Source organism: Psammomys obesus, unplaced genomic scaffold (genome assembly GCF_907164565.1).
Source record: "Psammomys obesus unplaced genomic scaffold, mPsaObe1.curated_primary_1811, whole genome shotgun sequence".
Lineage (NCBI taxonomy): Eukaryota > Metazoa > Chordata > Mammalia > Rodentia > Muridae > Psammomys > Psammomys obesus.
In genome coordinates this window covers 6,119,334-6,137,025 of record NW_026596240.1, presented here as the reverse complement: position 1 = coordinate 6,137,025, position 17,692 = coordinate 6,119,334, and the positions used below count along the sequence as shown (strand labels likewise).

The 17,692-nt window shown below is 39.9% G+C and overlaps 1 pseudogene; it reads right to left on the bottom strand.

The window, feature by feature from the left end:
- Window positions 1-2,096: 2,096 nt before the first annotated feature.
- The window catches only part of LOC129668392 (kinesin-like protein KIF22), a 45,521-nt pseudogene continuing 29,925 nt past the window's right edge, over window positions 2,097-17,692 (bottom strand).

Genomic DNA, 17,692 nt, shown 5'->3' with positions numbered 1-17,692 from the left:
GGTGAAGATGATCAATCCTCATTTAGAAAGACAAATGGGATGTGCATTGAACGTATGACAGGAGTCTACCACAAAAGGCATCTGAAAGACTCTACCTAGCAGTGTTTCAAAGCAGACACTAAGACTCATAACCAAACCATGGCAGAGTGCAGGGAATCATATGAAAGAAGGGGAGTTAGTATGATATGGAAAGGATAGGAGCTCTACAAGTACCAAATATATCCGGGCACAGGATCTTTTCTGAGACTGACACTCAACCAAGGACCATCTATGGATATAAAATAGAACTTCTGCTCGGATGTGGCCCGTGGTAGCTCAGTAGCCAAGTAGTTTTCCAAAGTAAGGGGAACAAGGACTATTTCTAACAGTATCTCAAGGGCAGGCTCTTTGACCTCCCCCCCACCCCCAGGGAAGGAGCAGTCCTGTTAAGCCACAGAGGAGGACTTTGCAGCCAGCCTTGAAGATACCTGATAAAACAGGGTCAAATGAAAGGGGAGGAGGTCCTCCCCTATCAGTGGACTTGGAAAGGGGGAGGGAGGAGACCAGGGAGGGAGGGGGGAGGGAATGAGGGAGCGGGATACAGAGTTAACAAATTGTAACTAAAAAGAAAAAAAGAAAAAAAAAACATTATTCTTGTAAAAAAAATAAAAAATAAATAAAATGCCATTTTCCAAAACAAACAAACAAACAAACAAACAAACAAAAAAAAAAAAACAGAGAAGTTTTAAAGTAACTGCCCTAAATGTCTATCTCACTAAAGCAGGAAACAAGTTTTGTGTTGCCAGCAAGAAAGAGTCTGGCCCTTCGGGGCAGTCTGAGCAGCTCAGATGCATCCGGACCCAGATTCAGTGCTTCCAGGAGGTTAGCCCCAATACCTACTCCATACATGAGCTGCTGGAATACAAGGAGAATCTGGTGCTACAGAACCAGATCTGGGAGCTCATCATCACCAATGAAGATGAAAACTTGAAGCATACCTGTAATCAAGGAAGTCTCAGAGATAGTCCAGGATTTACATACTTCAGATACCAGAGGCCTAGAGCCAGAACAATGTCTCATGGCAATGAGTATTTGCATGTAGAGCTGTGTGGTATATATATATATATATATATTTGGAATGGCATGCTGAAGTTTCCAATGTCACTGTGATAAATTTGTGATGGAGGCAGGAAGGATAGAGGAACAAAGTAGTGAGTATCTAAGTCTGAGGCTGGAGCTATCACTGTTGATATGCACAGCCTGTGCTATTGCTTGAGACCATGTTGATGTTTGAGGCCTATGTTGCTTCCAGGGTTGAGGAAGGGGATGTGTCCACAGTCCTGCTGTAATGTCAGTGATCTATATGGCTCCTGCTATCACCGAAGGCTACGTGGATGTCTGGTTACATTTGGTTTCATGCTGTATTGATGTCTGTGGAATGTGTTACCACCTAAGACCACTCAGTTGTCAGTGGCCTGCACTGCCACCTGAATCCATGTTGAGGTTTGTGGTCTGTGCTGCACCCTGAATCTATCTTGATGTGCATGGTTTGTGCTGCCACCTGAAGCCATGTTGATGTCCGTGGGTAGGGCTGCCATCTAGGACCATGTGTCAGTGGCCTCTACTTCCACCACAAATCATGCTGAGTTCCACGGCTCATGTTGACTCCAGAAGCCAGGTGGATGTCTGTTGTCTGTGCTGAGGCCTGATACTGTATGAAAATTCATACTTCTGAATCTAAAGGACAAGAAGGCTTCTTCTGCAGTGATATTGATGACTGCAGATTCACAATTGAGAAAGACATAGAAGCATCTGTGGCAACCCCTACTCCTATCCACCAAAAAGTGTAGCAACCTAGACAGAAAGCCACCAAAGAACTCATTAAAAGTGTGATAATGATACAAATGTGTAGCTCTCCACAGTAGAAGGGTACTGTGTGTGTGTGTGTCCTTTAAGGAGTGGGAAGTAAGAGTGATCAGGGTGCATTATAGGTGAAATTCTCAAATAATCAATAAAAATATTGTGTTATTTTTTTTTGGAATAAAAACTGCATTTAAGCAACATGTAATTATTCAAGGATTTTAAAAGAAAAAAGGCTATATGTTAAGAGCTGGTAGTCAGGAAGGACCACATTGCTGGCCGGCAGCCAAGCCCAAGTAGTTCACCTTCACCAAAGACTCCACCTGCTTTTTATAGGGGCCATGGATCTTCCTCCACCCCACGCTGAGTTGGGCCTTCCTCTGGCCAATGAGTTGCAGGCTTCGCAGATCCTGAAGTGCCCCTTTATTCGCAGATGCAATATGTATATATTTACTCATGTGTGCCAGTAACTCTGGGCTAACCTGGAGCTGTGAGCAGGCCTCAGTCCTTTCTGTAGCCAACGACACACTTGTGGCTCCAGATTCCTTTCCTGGCTTCCCTTCAGAATATGTATGTCAGTGTTTGAGGATGCTGAGTACTTCTAAATCAGATGCAGGGGCATCGTCACAGCCTTTTTCAGGGGCTTTGACACTGCTGGTACAAGTGGAAAGGGTGTGTTTTTTTTCTCCTTTCAACCCAGTGCCTCCTGGTCCAGCATGTTGGCCTCCAGTTCTTTTTGCTTCATCTTAAGCCTCTCAATCTCCCTAGTATTTTTCCTGTACTGTCCTAATGAATACCACTCACTCTTGCTTTGGGGTATTCAGTAGAGGTGTTCCTTGACTCCCCTGAGAATCCAGAAACAATCCAAATTCAAGTGGTTCTCCAACATGGCTGGATCCATATTGCTTAGCTTCTATAAGAGCCTTGGTTTCTGGGAGGCAGAGGCTGGAGCTACTGTAGACTTAGCTCTTCCAGTCGATTCTTTTTTTAGGGCCTTTCTCTTTTTTTGACTCTTATGGGCCTGGTAGTTCTTTCTGAGACAGCTTAACTGGTGCCAAGGCATGAGGCTGTAGACTCTCATTGGTGAAAAGTCAGCTAACCACCTCCTTGGACTTAGCAGCAAAGTGCAATGCTGGGATTGTATACAGGTAAAATCATCTTTCAGGAGCAATGTTGGTAAAGAGGATACTATAAGCTGAGACACCCAGAGAGTCCTGCAATAGGCAAGTGAGCTTGCTGTCCTAGGAATGGTATAGGAGAGAGGCCCTGGTTTAATACATCCATCACTTTGCCCAGTATAAAGAGGAAGGTGTTGATGGCTCCACTCTGTTTGAGCCTAATGCTGTGGTTGCCTTGTGACCGTTGTCCTTAGGACCAGCCAAATCAATAAGGTAGAGTTTTCCGTACCATTGGAGAAGCAGTGTCAAACATTCATGCTAATCCACCATGACCAAGAGCACTGCATGACTACAGGAAGAGTGCAGGCTAAGCCAGGCTAATCCTACAATGTGATTTCGACTGGCTGGCAGAAAGTGCTGCTTGAAGTCAAAAAAGCTAGTGATGGGCTTCTGTGTGGGGCCTGGAATCAGGATGTTCCTTCAACAGTGTTCTCAAATCACTAGGTCTCCTGATGCAGGACCAAAGAGGTCTAAATACCTTTTCCTGGTAGGTCTCTAAACTGGACATTGCGCTAGAAAGGCCCCCATGGCCGACCCTCAGCACTTTCTTCCCTTGTAAGCTGCAAGAAGTCCATGAAAGCCCTAGGAATCATTCCAGGCTGTTCTGTGCTGCCACTCATTGTGGGTGTCTTGCCTGCCCCAGTAGGTCCATAGACAGGCACACTGGCATGCTGCGCTACTAGCAAGTGCTTTCAGATGAGCTGTAATGAACCTACATAGAAGTCTGCTGAGTGTCTTCTCCCCATTGAAGGCATCAAACTGATATTTGAATGTCTCCTGCTATTTCCTCCAGTCTGCCACCTAAGGAAGAGCAGTTGTCTATGCCTCATACATATAGGGGGGTTCTCTTGCTTTTTCATCCATAAGTGACCAGTAGTACACCCACCCTTACTGGAGCTGGAGGTGGACACTGGCCAGCCCCTCCCTTGCTTTGACAGTGACCAACTCCAATCTGATGACTCCTGGGCTGCTTGCACTCCATCAGTCTGTCCTCAGGGCCCACTTCTCTTGGCAACATGTCCCTAGTCATCCTATCCAGTCTTATCTTAATTTTTTAAAGTAGAAGATACAACAGCATTAAACTCAGAAAAGGAATTTAAAAGGGCATAAGACTTAAAAATCAAAAATATTTAACACACTCAGAAACAAGAGAACAAAGTAAGAAACCTAAAAGCTAGTGTTTTTCAGTTATCAAAATAATTCACGAAACTAGAGGTACAAGTAGTGAAGAGATTGCCTAAGAGCACAAATGTCACTACTAGCATAATTATGAAAGACACATGTTGGTAGATCCTACAAACAAAATGGCATTAACAACAACAGAAACATCTCTGAAAAATCAAAATTTATCAAAAATCATTAAAAAATATTTGAAATCAAGAATTCTGCTACATGAGCTAAAGTAGTTGAATTTGGGCAGTTAGGGAGAAGTGCTATCAACCCCATTAAAATCTAATAAGAGAAAAAAAATATTGTCTTTTGGCTGGTCTTGAACGTAAGAATCTTTTGTCTCAGCTTTCCCTAGTTCTGAGAGATGTAGTAGCTTACTTCTGTCATAGCCTGAGATCACTTTTTGAAGACTTATTTACTTGTAGATATGTCTATGTATATACGGATACTCATGTGCAGGTGGCTGTGGTGACCATCAAAGGGCATTAGCTCCCCAACACTGGAGTTATAAGTAGTTCACAAGTATCTAGTGTGGGTGCTGAGAATTCAGCTACAGCCCTCTTCAGGAGAGTTAAGTAGTCATAACAAGGAATGCAGGGACTCTGGCTATCCTAAGCATGGCAATCATGGCTTTGGCAGACCTTGCCCTTCTCCCAAATTCCTTCTGCCTTGTTAAACACCATTAGATCACATTCCTAAAGCTGGCCCCCTAAGTCTCTTCTCTTACTTGGTCATTTTCTCCTCCTGAAGCTAACTACCAAGATTCAGCTCTCAAAGTTCAGCTCTCAAATGCAGCAATAAAAAGCCCCCTTTGGCTCACTTAATTAACGTGCCCCAAAAGAATGAAACACCCCATTCTAACAAGGTTTTTTTCCCCTTTTCCTTTTATAAACTGCAATTTTCTATGGTTAGCTCTGTCATGTCTTTGTCCAGTGGCAGTACTTTGTCCCTCCCTCCCCAGGGAAAAGTACTCCTCCCCCATCTCCCTTGTTTTCTTCCCCAATCCCCTTGTCCTTTATCTACTGTCTTTGCCTCTAAATCTCCTTTGTGTCTTGAGAACTTGGTCTTGGGGTCCTGAGCCAATACCAGCCTTACAATTAAGCCATTTATCCAATACCTTAAAAATCACTTTTTAATTATTTTTAGGTCAGCTTTATATTCATACCATAATGTATGAAACAAAAGAAAACATCAAATAAAAACAATTCATGAAAACCATTCTCCTTATTGATACTGGCAGCTAAATCTTTAGGAAAATCAAACCCAGCTGTTTAAAATATTGATATAATTTATTACTAAAATATGATTGCCTTTTATTTGTTTTAAAAGGCATTTCACAAAATCCTCAGTTTATGACATTTTTTTGGCAAATTATATTATCAAAGAATATTTGCTATGGAAAATTTACTATTATTAAGTGAATTATATAATGACAGATAAAAACAAAATCATAAAAAATATTGACATAAGAATAAGTGTTGTTTTGACCAAGCTGATTTATTAATTTTGTCCAGAATCTGTTTGTTAGAATTCCTGTTCAAAGAAATAAATTCCCGATTAAGAGATGGATGGTTATGGATAAAGTTGTTTACCGATAGACTTTGCATACTGAATAAATTGAGATTATATTATGCTAGTATATATACTTCTTACTAGGAGATTTGGATATAAGTACATATTTGTATATTTATATAATATATTTGCATATAATATTAGTAAGGTTCTAAAATGAAAAGAAGACATGGAAGTCAAGGCTTCCTGCTTCCGTTAGCTGTCGGACACTGGGTACGGTGGCTATTAGAATCCATTTATTCTCCATGAGCATGTCTCCACATGTTCTGGCCTGAAGAATGGCTTTCATGGTTTCTCCTGTTCCCTGCAGAGACTCTCTGGGCATGCACATGCAAATCCACTTAGGTATATATGCTACAGCTCCTACAGCACAATGTTAAGGATTGAAAAGCCCTCTTCCTAGGTTGAAAATTCCACCCAACCCTAGAAACGTGGAGTAGGAATTGATCCAACATAAATTAAGGACTAGAAAGATAGCACAACAGTTAATATTACTGTTTTATCCTTCAGAAAAATAGATTTTGTTTCCCAGAATCCTTGTCAGGCAGCTCACAAATGTCCACAACTGGAGATCCAAGGAATCTGATTCCCTCCTCTGGTCTCCATGGGCATCTGTACCCACATATACACGTACCTAGACACATGTACATCACATAAATTAAAATTAAAAGAAATCTTAAATGAAAGAGTCAATTGAACAAAAAAAAAAAATACCAGCTGAGAAAAGTCTAACTGATTCCCTTATCAGGGCCTCTGAACTCTGAACCCTGTGCAGTGGGAATTTGCATTGAGATTCTTCCTGGCTCTGACCTTGAAGAAATCAGGCAATGTCTAGACAGAACTGTCACCATGATTATTTTGTCTGAATGGATGGTTAGGTCAAGTAATTAACTGATTAATTAGACATTCAATCAATCTTTAAGTGATGTAATTAATCATCTTGATACTTAAAATGTGAGGCATAGATGCCTCGAAGCTTAGGCATGTTCAAAAAAAGAAACAGCTCTCCTTGTTCTCTTGTTACCGGATTGTTTTTCGTTTTTGCTCTGTCCCTCTTTTCCTTCCCCCCTCTCTCCCTTGCTACTTCCCTCCTTACTTTCTTTTTTTTTATACTTTTTGTGAGCTTTAATCCAAGATGTTAGTTAGGCTTAGACAGTGTCTTTCTTCGGTCTTTATAAAGTAACTCACTTTTTCATTCATCTACTTTAGACGCAGGGTCTATTCCTTTCAAAAGAATTCTTACAGTGTTTTTGTTGTTAGTTTTGTTGTTGTTGCTGCTGTTGCTATTTGAGACAGTATCTCACTATGTAGTCCTGGCTATTCTGAAACTTACTGTGTAGACCAGTCTAGCCGTAAATCCAGAGAGATCTACCTACCTCTACCTCTGCAGGGCTGAGATTAAGGTTGTGAGTCACTCTGCCCAGCTATTACAGTTTTTGTTATTTAAATATCAGAGGTAATTTTTAATATTCTTTAGGTTTCATATTCTCAGCAATGTAAACATTTTGACCATTTTGACTTTTTTTTTTTTTTTTAAGAAACATATGTAGAACATTTTGGAGTTCTGATTTTCCACCACTGTACTTTGGTTTCTTGCTGTCTATCCAAGAGGTATCTGCTTAAAGTTTAATACAACTTGTGATACACACCGGACTCTATGTGTGTGAGAGGTTAAATCTCAGAAGATAAGCATTTATATGAATGAGCTGGTCAGCTTGCTTTCAGCAGAGGCTTCAAAAGATAAAGACGGTGTTTCTCAGTTTGCACAGCTAAAATAATATGTTAAAATCACATCATCCATCCCCATTCATGTTTATAAAAGAACATTCTTCCTCATCCTTTTCTTCTTCTTATCATCTTCCTCTTTCTTCTTTTTCTTTTCTCTCTCTTTTTTAAATCAGAGTTTTACACTTGACTCAGGAATTCATTATCTTTCGGCCGCAGGCTCATGACAGCTGGATTTAGAGCCACAACTATAGGTCCAGCCTATATAACATCCCACTGATTAAGTGAGTAAAGTTTCTGTGACAATGTTGTCTCTTTAGCAAATCATATTTTCTAAAACTGAAGCCACTGATTCTATCATATCCCTTCAGGAAACTTCTGAATGCACTGCAGCTGAGGAGACAATCTTGATATAGAGCTTTCTCTGATTTCACAGCTGTGAGGAAGGCTAAAGGTGACATAAAGAGGCATGAGAATGGGTAGGTAAACATTCTAGCTGCCTTTGCCTCATACACAACACTGACATTACTGAAAGCTTCTTCAGAAAGGCCCAATAGGGGTAAGCACTAATTTTCTTTGGGGAAAATCTACTCATTAATACTTTATTTGTTGATTTTCTTTCCTCCTTCCTCACTTCCTTGCTTTTGATTTTGTGAATACATCCAAAATAAACTACCTTGCACTCCATTCAATCTCCCACCTTAGGGTTGGAGAAATCTTGCATACGACAGCTCTTTTGCTCTAGAAACACACAACGATTTTCTTTGCCACTATGAATTACAGCACACCCTAACAGTAAAGAGATGAGTGAATGACTGAGGAGAGGGCTCTGACTCTGCAATGAGTTATCTTCATACAGACAAGGCAGTTCTCAGGATTTTTTTCACTGAGTTTTTGCAATACTTCATGGAGGAAACATGTTAAACCTCTTTATGGGTAATGATATTGAGACTTAGATTAAAGGCTTCTGACATGTATTATAAAAGTACGTCAGGGGATATTGCTGGACATCACACAAGGGTGGAAAGGGTGACCTAGAAAGTTGAAGATGCCAAAGAATATTTTCTTTTCATTAAATGACTATGCCTACAATATTATAGAAGAAAAGAAAATATTTCTAAACTTAGTAGACTAGTGAATTTACAATATCCATTGTCCTCAATATTAAAGAACAGGAAAGAGGCTATGGAGTTCCCTATGGTAAACTGACTGTCTGAACCTGGAATTGACAAGCACAACTTTCACTGAGTGACCCAACTCAGTACATAAAGTAGGAACAGTGATCAAAAGAGACACACAGCATCAGCATGAAGCTTCCACATGTATGCCCACACATATATTTATGTCTATTTACATATGAACATACATACATATTCAAACATGCAATTGCAATTAGAAAGGATTTTAACTGAAGATACTTCATCATATTTTTATCCTTCATATCAGATCTTACCTATATTTCTTGGCCTTTCTGATTACCCTAAATATATTCCCTGACATCTGCTAGGAAATAATTGTGCTTTCCTTTGGTCTCAGTTACATTTTATTTTTCTGGAGTCAGACTGTCAAAATAGAGTCCTTTTTTCTGCCTAAGTAGATCCCACTTCCCACAATTCAGATCCTATCCACTTCACAGTCCCATGGCAGTCTCAAACCAACATCACTGGCAACATTCCTATCAACACTGAGCTTCATGTAAGAATGTATCCCCATAGACTTATAATGGAATAGGAAAATTTTCATCACCTTGCCCTGTCACAGCTGTCATGATGTTTTATTGCAACACATAATTCATGTTTGTGGTGGTGCTGAGGTAAACAATCCCAATATGTTACCAGTCATGTAAAACTGGAACACATTTAATTACGCATGGTATATAATATTGAATAATGATAATAAATGACTTATGGTTTATGTATTTACTATACTATATTTTATCATTATAGAATATTCTCCTTAGAATAAAGAAAAATGTCCAGTAAAACAGGATGTCCTGTTATGATCACAGTAACCACATCACATCACATATCTACCATGTCTCTTGATTACATAAAGGTTGCTTGTATTCCATTTAGGTTTGTATAGGAATACTTGTTGTTGTTTGCAGAACAACAAAATCACTTAATGTAACACTTCTGAGACCGCATTCCTATTGCTAAGCAACTCTACATCGATCTGCTTTCAGAAGGTTTCTATGTGCTGTAAACTAAATTTTTGTATGCCTGCTCCACCATGAATATATGCTGAAGAGTGTTGGTGGCAATAGAAGGAAGTCATGAGGGTGAGATTCTTATACTGGGATTGCTTCCTTGAAATGGATAGGCATGGTAGCTTGCTTTCACACTCTGATTTCTGCCATGGAGTTTATGAGAGAACATGGCCACATGCAAAACAGGAAACAGGCTTTCACCAAACACTAGATCTGTCTGCACCTTGGTCATAGTTTTAGGACTTTGAGACACAAAGTATTCTTATATAAGCTGCCAGACTATATATGTTTTGTTACAGCTTCCAAAATAATGTTAATATTGTTCTTCACTTAATTTTAAATATGGAAGCAGGCCACGGTGTTCTTAGGTTTCCTGGATCCTGTGCAGTATGCTAAACACAATGAATGGTTCAAAAAACACCTCAGTTATTTATAAGTAAAGAAATGAAGAGAGATTTATTATTTACAGTTTGAAAAAAGGCCCACTTTTAGAACTAGAAATATGGAGCATTAGATTTACATAAAGACAGCTTTTTCTACCAATGAACTCACTTAAAAAAAAAAAAACTGAGGGCAAGGGGCATTGTTTAATAACCACTCCATTAAGACAGAGGGGGACACTTTTTATCCTCATGCCAGGACAAAGTAGGATACTACTTCCTCCTGCAGGAGATCAGGAGATCAGAAGCCAGCTCTGTTTATCGTGGAACCTAAGTGAAGGCAAGTGCTAGAGAATTCCCAGAGGACTTCAATTTCAAGGATATTGCCTATTATTTTCCATAGAAGGAACACTTGAAAATTGACCTCCAAAGTACAAGAAGCTCATTGTTGGCCCACATTGTAAGACAGTCCTATGTTTTGTATTTTATTCAGGTTCCTATTTTTTACTGAAGTGGAATGTGTGAAAGATCTTTGAATTTTTATAAAAGAAAGAAAGAAGATTGGGTTGGCACTTTAGCTTAACATTAGGGTGCTTGCCAAGAATGCATAAGGTCCTGGGTTCATCTAAACACACACACACACACACACACACACACACACACACACACACACACACACATACAATACTTACAATGGTCTTATAAGCATCTGACACTGGCAAAGGATGAGTGAGCAAGCACTGGTTGGCAAGCAAGTAGGGAAATTCCTTGGAGGTGTTTAGACCAAATCAGCTCCTGCTCTGCATCCTCCCAGAGAGCTGATCTAGATAGTATTCTTGAAGTAGCTTGGAAAATGCCCTGGGCTTTTGAATCAGCTCTTCAGGGTGCACAGAGTAACAGTCACTGGGCTCAATTGGTTATCAGACTGGAAATCTCAACAAAGAAGCACAGAGAATAAAGGTAAGACTGAAAAAGGGGTAGACTAATTTGAAACTAAAGAGGTCCCTTCTACCTGATTGCCAGATGAACGCTGGTTTCTGTCTTTACTTAGAAAAGAGGGTTGCCACTGATATGCCCCACGTTTCCAACGAAACCACTGACATTGATCCTTATAGATTTAGAACAATTTCCAGATTGCCAGCTACATGGAAAGTAAAAAAAAAAAAAAAAAATGTGGCTTAACAGATGAACACAAGAACTGTCAGATGAAGGAGAAACCTTAAAAACAGCAAGACAAAGACTCTGTCTACTATGTGAGGTTAACAACTGAAAGAGAATGTTACAACTAATCAACACACTAGGTTTTCAACCTCTGTGTCTCAGACACTCTGTCAAGGAGTGGTGCTGACAATGTCATTAAGGTCTTACTCTGGGCTCTTCTATACTCTGTAGTCATGAACTCTCTTTGGAATAAATTCAGATGAGAGATGCCCAGGACAACATAGAGGATAAGGAGAGTACATTCTAGAAAAACAGGAGGCATTGTTGAAGGTAAAAGCAGGCGAGGACCAAAGGAATCATTGCAGAGAAAACTATTCTCAGAGGTAAGAGTGGACAGTGGCCATAGAGATCATAGGGTCAGCTTTCAGGTAGAGTTTGTACTGGTATTTAGGGTTTGTGTAACATAAAAATACCTGGCAGGGATTTTCTTTTCTAGGTGATTGACAGGTCTATCTGGATTAACTACTAAGAGATGGAGTAATAGTATGCTTTTGCTCTTTACCAAGGAAGCCTCTAGTTAGATGATATTCTTACACTATTCTGAACAGTTTAGAATACAAGACTTTGCTTTGGGCCAGGGAATCACACAGATCTGCTGACTTTAACCAGTGGTCAGAATCCTACAGTTTCTCTTCTTGGCTTTTCAAGCAACTGATTGTGAAGGAGGAGGACCACCCTCAATGATCTTGAAGCCTGCTAATATCTGACTACCTATCTACCAACATGGCCAGGAGCTTACATGCTGCTCTGAAGGGATTCATATATGAAGAGCATATGAACAGTGAACGGCTTACAGATTCGTTAGTTCAGAAGCAAAACCAGGAAGCTTCAAGAAGTATAGTGTTTCTAAAGGCTGAATTATAGTGCAAATTATTTTAGACTTTGTTATCTGAGCTCTCAACCCTTGTGTTTTACAATTACTGAGTCCCCTGAAAAGCTTGTGTATGCTTGCAAATCTGCGACATCTTCTTTTCACAGTAGAGGGCACAGAGTGTGGAGCCCAAGGCATTCCTGCTTTTCTTCACTGTGAAACAGGAGGAGAATCTCAGTTAAAGTGACTAGGAGGAGTGTCTTTACTTCTATCCCAACGAGTGTGTGCGTGCACACACACAGACTGGCATGTGCACATGTGGGGTAACTGACTCTTGAGTAACTCTCTTGCTTGGGTGTGAGAGTCAGTACAGTGATGGACTCCAGTTCATTCTCCAGGTCAGCGGGGTAGCCCTAAACCCTTCTGCCTTTTTGTTCATTTACCTAGTTGAACAAGAGGTTGAGGTCACTTTGCATAGGCTACAGTTGTTTGACTCATTTAGACTGCTGCCTCCAAAATCTGATAAATACTTGAGTTCCACTGACTAGGGGCATGGGTGGTTCAGCTGCTCAGATGTGCTCTGCCTCTTGATCTGTGTGCTAAATCCCTTGTCCTGGCCAATCCCACCACAAACAATCATTTCCCACCTACTCTTTAGCCTTTGTGACTGCAAGTAACTCTAGCACAGAAAAGAGTTTTGGTCAGTCCCCATTTTCTCCCCTCCCCCTCCCACTGTGGCTGTTGGCTTGTAATGATCTTTAGTTGCAACTGACCAGGATGTGAGTATTGTTTTAATTGCTATTGAATAACAGTAAATTAAGCAGGACAACAGAGAAGACAGAAGGCAGTGAGGAAGGGAATTGTACTTTTGTTCAGAGACATAAATTTAGGCCTACTGCCCTTGTAGTGTAAGCCTGAAAACTGAGAATTTATCTTTAAATATATATATAATGGGAAAGCTTCTAGAGCAGATTGCATTTTCTTTGTAAGAGGAATTTTAGTTTTTTTTTCTTCTATAGAAAAATGACATAGCAGTAAAAGAGGTCCTTGCTTTATGACACCAGAATATTTTAGATAAGGCTCAGAGCTGAGCCTTAATTGATTTTATGCTAGTAAAGAGCAACAGGAAAGCAGTGGGGGGAAGAAAGGGAAAGAACATGTTCGTTCCAGCTTAGTCACACTGCCAAACAAGACAGAGGAAAACTCACATTTTCTGTTAGAAAAATCAACAAAGCCTTTTATGCACTTTTTGTCATGTGCCTTTCTTCAAGCTAGACACTTGACAACATTAAATAAAAATGCAAGAAGTTCAAAGAGATGTCTCAGCTACTAAAGCTGCCTGCTGTCAAGACCCACCCACAGGAGCCACATAGTGGAAGGAGAGAAGCAGCTACGAAGATAGACTCTCTCTTTCACATGCACAGTGTGACACACATGCATAGACTTGTGCTTGTGAAAACACACACATACACATATACACACTGCATGGTTAGATTGATTTTTTTTTAACATTTTAATGAGAGAAAATTGAAAAGATAAACTGCCATTTCATAAAGTTAGAAGTAAAATGCACAGTTTTTCATGTTACTATTACCTATCAATTTCATAAACACTTCTACAAATTATTGTAAATGATAAAATTGCTTAATATTAAAGACTGAGTTATACCATTCACCCCGATGACGCAGTTGCATTGAGAGAGAGAGAGAGAGAGAGAGCCAGCATGAGGAATGTAGTGATATTTCACCTACAAGTTGCTTATGGCAAAATTTATGTTAAATTAGAAAACTGGTGAATAAAACCAAAGACCTAGCACAGTTGTCCGTGACTGCATGGCTGAAAATATTAACTTAAAAAAAAAAAAAAAACAACGAAACAAAACATAGGAACTTCACCAACAAAGCTTCCAGTTTATTGGCAACCTTAGTTCTAGGAAAGGAATGCCTCAGCCTCACCAATAATCATTAATGTCCCTCCTCATTTTTAATTCAGCTTTTCCCAACCAGTATGAAGAAAGTCTCATCCAGCATTCCTTCTTCGGGGTTAAAGTTATTTCTATTATTTGTTTCATTAATTAAAGTGTGTGTGTGTGTGTGTGTGTGTGTGTGTGTGTGTGTGTGTGTCCACAAGCATGTCCACATGCATATGTGACAGCCAGGGAATAATTTCTAAGAGTTTCTTTTTTCTCTCTCTCCTTCTACCTTGTTGGTCTAGAGATCAAGCTCAGATTACCAGGTTTAGCAGCAAGCAAATCAACCACAGTGTCATCTTTCTGGTCCCAGTGGTATTGTTTCTAACTGATCTTAGAATTCACCTCCATTTCTTCTGGAAACTGTAGCTCAGTCTTCCTTAGAAAAAGCACCTACTCTCCTTCGATACTTTGAGTAAGCTGATTCTGATCCTGATTCTCAGCCTTACAGCAGACAGATCACCCAGGGCTAGGAACTAGAAGAGCCCACTCTTCTATCCATCTTGTTTTCTCTCTTATTTTGGATTTTAATGTAAATTATGTTATTCTCATGAACATAATTTGAATGTCTTGTAAGTGATGCTCTTCAATTTGTGATGGAGTTATGTCTGTTACACCTGTGGCGGATCATTGGTTGAAAATGCCTTGATATACCTCAATTACTTCGGTCAGCTTAGAAACTCATCAATAATGAGATGCATAATTTTTCCCCAATGATCTCCAGTCTTCTGGGAGCTGTGCCAGCTATGACTACCCTGAATCATGAGAGAGAAATTTATAATATGACACTCAAAGTTCAAAATTATGCTTTCTAGTGAATGCCTACTACCTTCACAATATTAGGGTAGGAAAAAAAATCCATTAAGTTGAACCATTAGAGTTTAGGCACTAGCTGTACTGAGAAAAACAATATGCCTTTCTTCTGGCATTGCTGAGAGTGGAAAGGTAAAGTTGAGAGGCAGGTATTCTGTTGAGAAAGATCTTCTGGAATGAAGAAGCTAGAAGAAAGCAGAGCAAAGTACTCCAGCAGAATGTTTATGGAAATCACAGCAAAGGCTCCACTCACGGTTCTAAAAGTGTCACATATTCTATGAAGAAGCCATCCTCATTGTTCTATGAAACAAGAAACTGAGTCACTCATCAACGGTTTAACAGTGGTCTAGACGTTTTAAAGCAAGTAGTCACAGGGTCCTGGAATGTTATACTAGTCAGTTTGGATTCACTACACTTCAGCTAATAGGCAATGCTGTCTTTCACACATTGTTGTGAGGCATTGTCTCACACTGTACCCCAGGCTGGTCTTAAACTCACAGGAATCTTCCTGCATCAGGTTCACCTTTCAAAAGGTGATGTAGGTTCAAGGTCCCTGTTGCTTTCCATTTTATAAGTCAACTTCTCTCTTGTTTGGGTCTTTCATTTGAACTAAGATTCTGGTACTGTCCCCCAAAAGAGTGTCAAATAATTCATTTGTACACCTTATATTCCACTGTTCTCCCCAAACCCAGGTATCAGCTCAGAGCTCCTCTAAACTTGTGGAAAGAAGGGGTTGTCAACATCTGTATGTCTTTTGGGAAGGTACTCCACACTCCAGGTACAAACATGTCTTCAGATCTAGTCTGTTTCTGAAAAACAACCCCCACTTCATCTGGTAATTATCTCACCAAACCCACAACTAAGAAAATCAATTATTTTCTCTAATTACTTTGACACCTCTGATTCCATGTTCACACTATTGCTCTTAGAATCTAGAGTCATATTTAGCTGAAGAAGAAGAAGAAAAAGAAGAAGAAGGAGGAGGAGGAGGAGGAGAAAGAAGAGGGAAATAAAACATATTCAACGAGTACAGGTTATAAGCATAAAGATAATTTCAAATTTAAAATAAATCACACCCTGGAATTCTGCCCCTACTCCCACCTTCCTAATCCTTTTGCAAAAGGAGTAGCTGCTTATTGTCTGTCTAAAAGCCCCCACATTTAATATTACTGTCATGCAGATCAGTGGTGGAATGACATGCTAATCAAGGCTAGCATGTCTCCTGGGAACAAGCCCCACTTGAAAAGCACATATTTCTTACCCCATTTTTCTCTAATTCTGTTGAACATACCAAGTGGAATGTTCTCTCTCTCTCTCTCTCTCTCTCTCTCTCTGTGTGTGTGTGTGTGTGTGTGTGACACAGAGAGAGAAAGAAAGACAGAGAGGGAGATGAAGACAGAAAGAGAGACAGCGGGACAGAGACATAGAGAGACTCAGAGAGACACAAAGAGAGACACAAAAATAGAGAGGGTAGTATTTTGTATGTTCATAAGAACATACTATGTTTAACCTCAGCATTCTTTTTTTTCTGTCTATTATCTCTGGGAACCTATTTGTCTATTAACACAAATAGCTGTACTCCCAGCTGCATGGTGTAACACATAGTGCACAAAAGGGAAGAACAGTGAAAAACACAAATGCTCTGTCTTTGTTTGTGGTAGGAAATGGAAGCAGTTCCAAACTGTAATCTGCAGAACTAAGGATATTTCATGAGAATGTTCATAGTCCTTCTCCTCTTGACAGAATGGATTCTTTCCAGATTTTGCATTGACTGAAAAGTACTGGCAACAATTTGTCAAGAGTAGACACATGAATTGCTTTTCACACCTTGTGTGCTCCAAATTGACCCCAGAGTTGCTGGAGTAGGCTAAGCCTTTCCTCCAGGGTAGTAGTCATAGATACTGCCAACCCCAGGTTTACTCCCATCCTCTCTTCTGCTGAAACAGTTACTTAATTCCAATCAAACTAATCTGAAAAGTTTAAAATTCAACCTCAAACTACTTATAACCCCCAAAGAAAGAAAAGTGTGCAGGAATAACATGCAAATGCACAGACAACAACAAAGGTAACCCTGGAGATTTGTAACAATAATTTCTGCTTCCACCTTTGGAAGCTCTACACACTTATCCACCATAAAGGAGCATCTGTGTTTTTGGATTCTGGAGGAGGATTAGTTTATCATGTGTCAAGATAAAATTTCTACCCCAGTAAATTTTTTCATGCATATAGTTCTCTAACCAACCTACCGGGGAAGGTACTCTTGTAAGCAAGGACAAGATTCAACCACTGAAATGACCATTCCATGGGAATGGAGGATGTTTCTACTATAGATATGAGAAAGAATAGCTAGAAGTTTCTGGAAGAGTCCAGAGAAACCAAAGCTACTTCTGAGGGAAAGGCATAAAGGTGAGCAGGCAGGCTACAACCAGGCTTACCTCTCAAGAACAAAATGAAAAGGTGAGGCATGGGAAAAGCTCATGAACTGTAATGAGCAGGTTGTTTCAGGATGAGGGGAAGGAATCTGGAAGAGCCTGGTAGCTAGTTTAAAGATGAGGAGGTAAGAGGGTCAGAAAGCTGGTGTGGGGTCCTTGATATTAATAAGTGCATATTAGTGGGATGCTGAGGAGCCTAGAGGTTAGCCGAGGCTTCCATATGTAAACACTAGTATATACTTTTTCTGACATGCCGAAACCTGTTTCACAGGTTCCTGAGAACCTGTAGGCCTTTATCTGTCTTCCAGAAATCCTTCAGAATTCCTTTCCTTTCCTTTCCTTTCCTTTCCTTTCCTTTCCTTTCCTTTCCTTT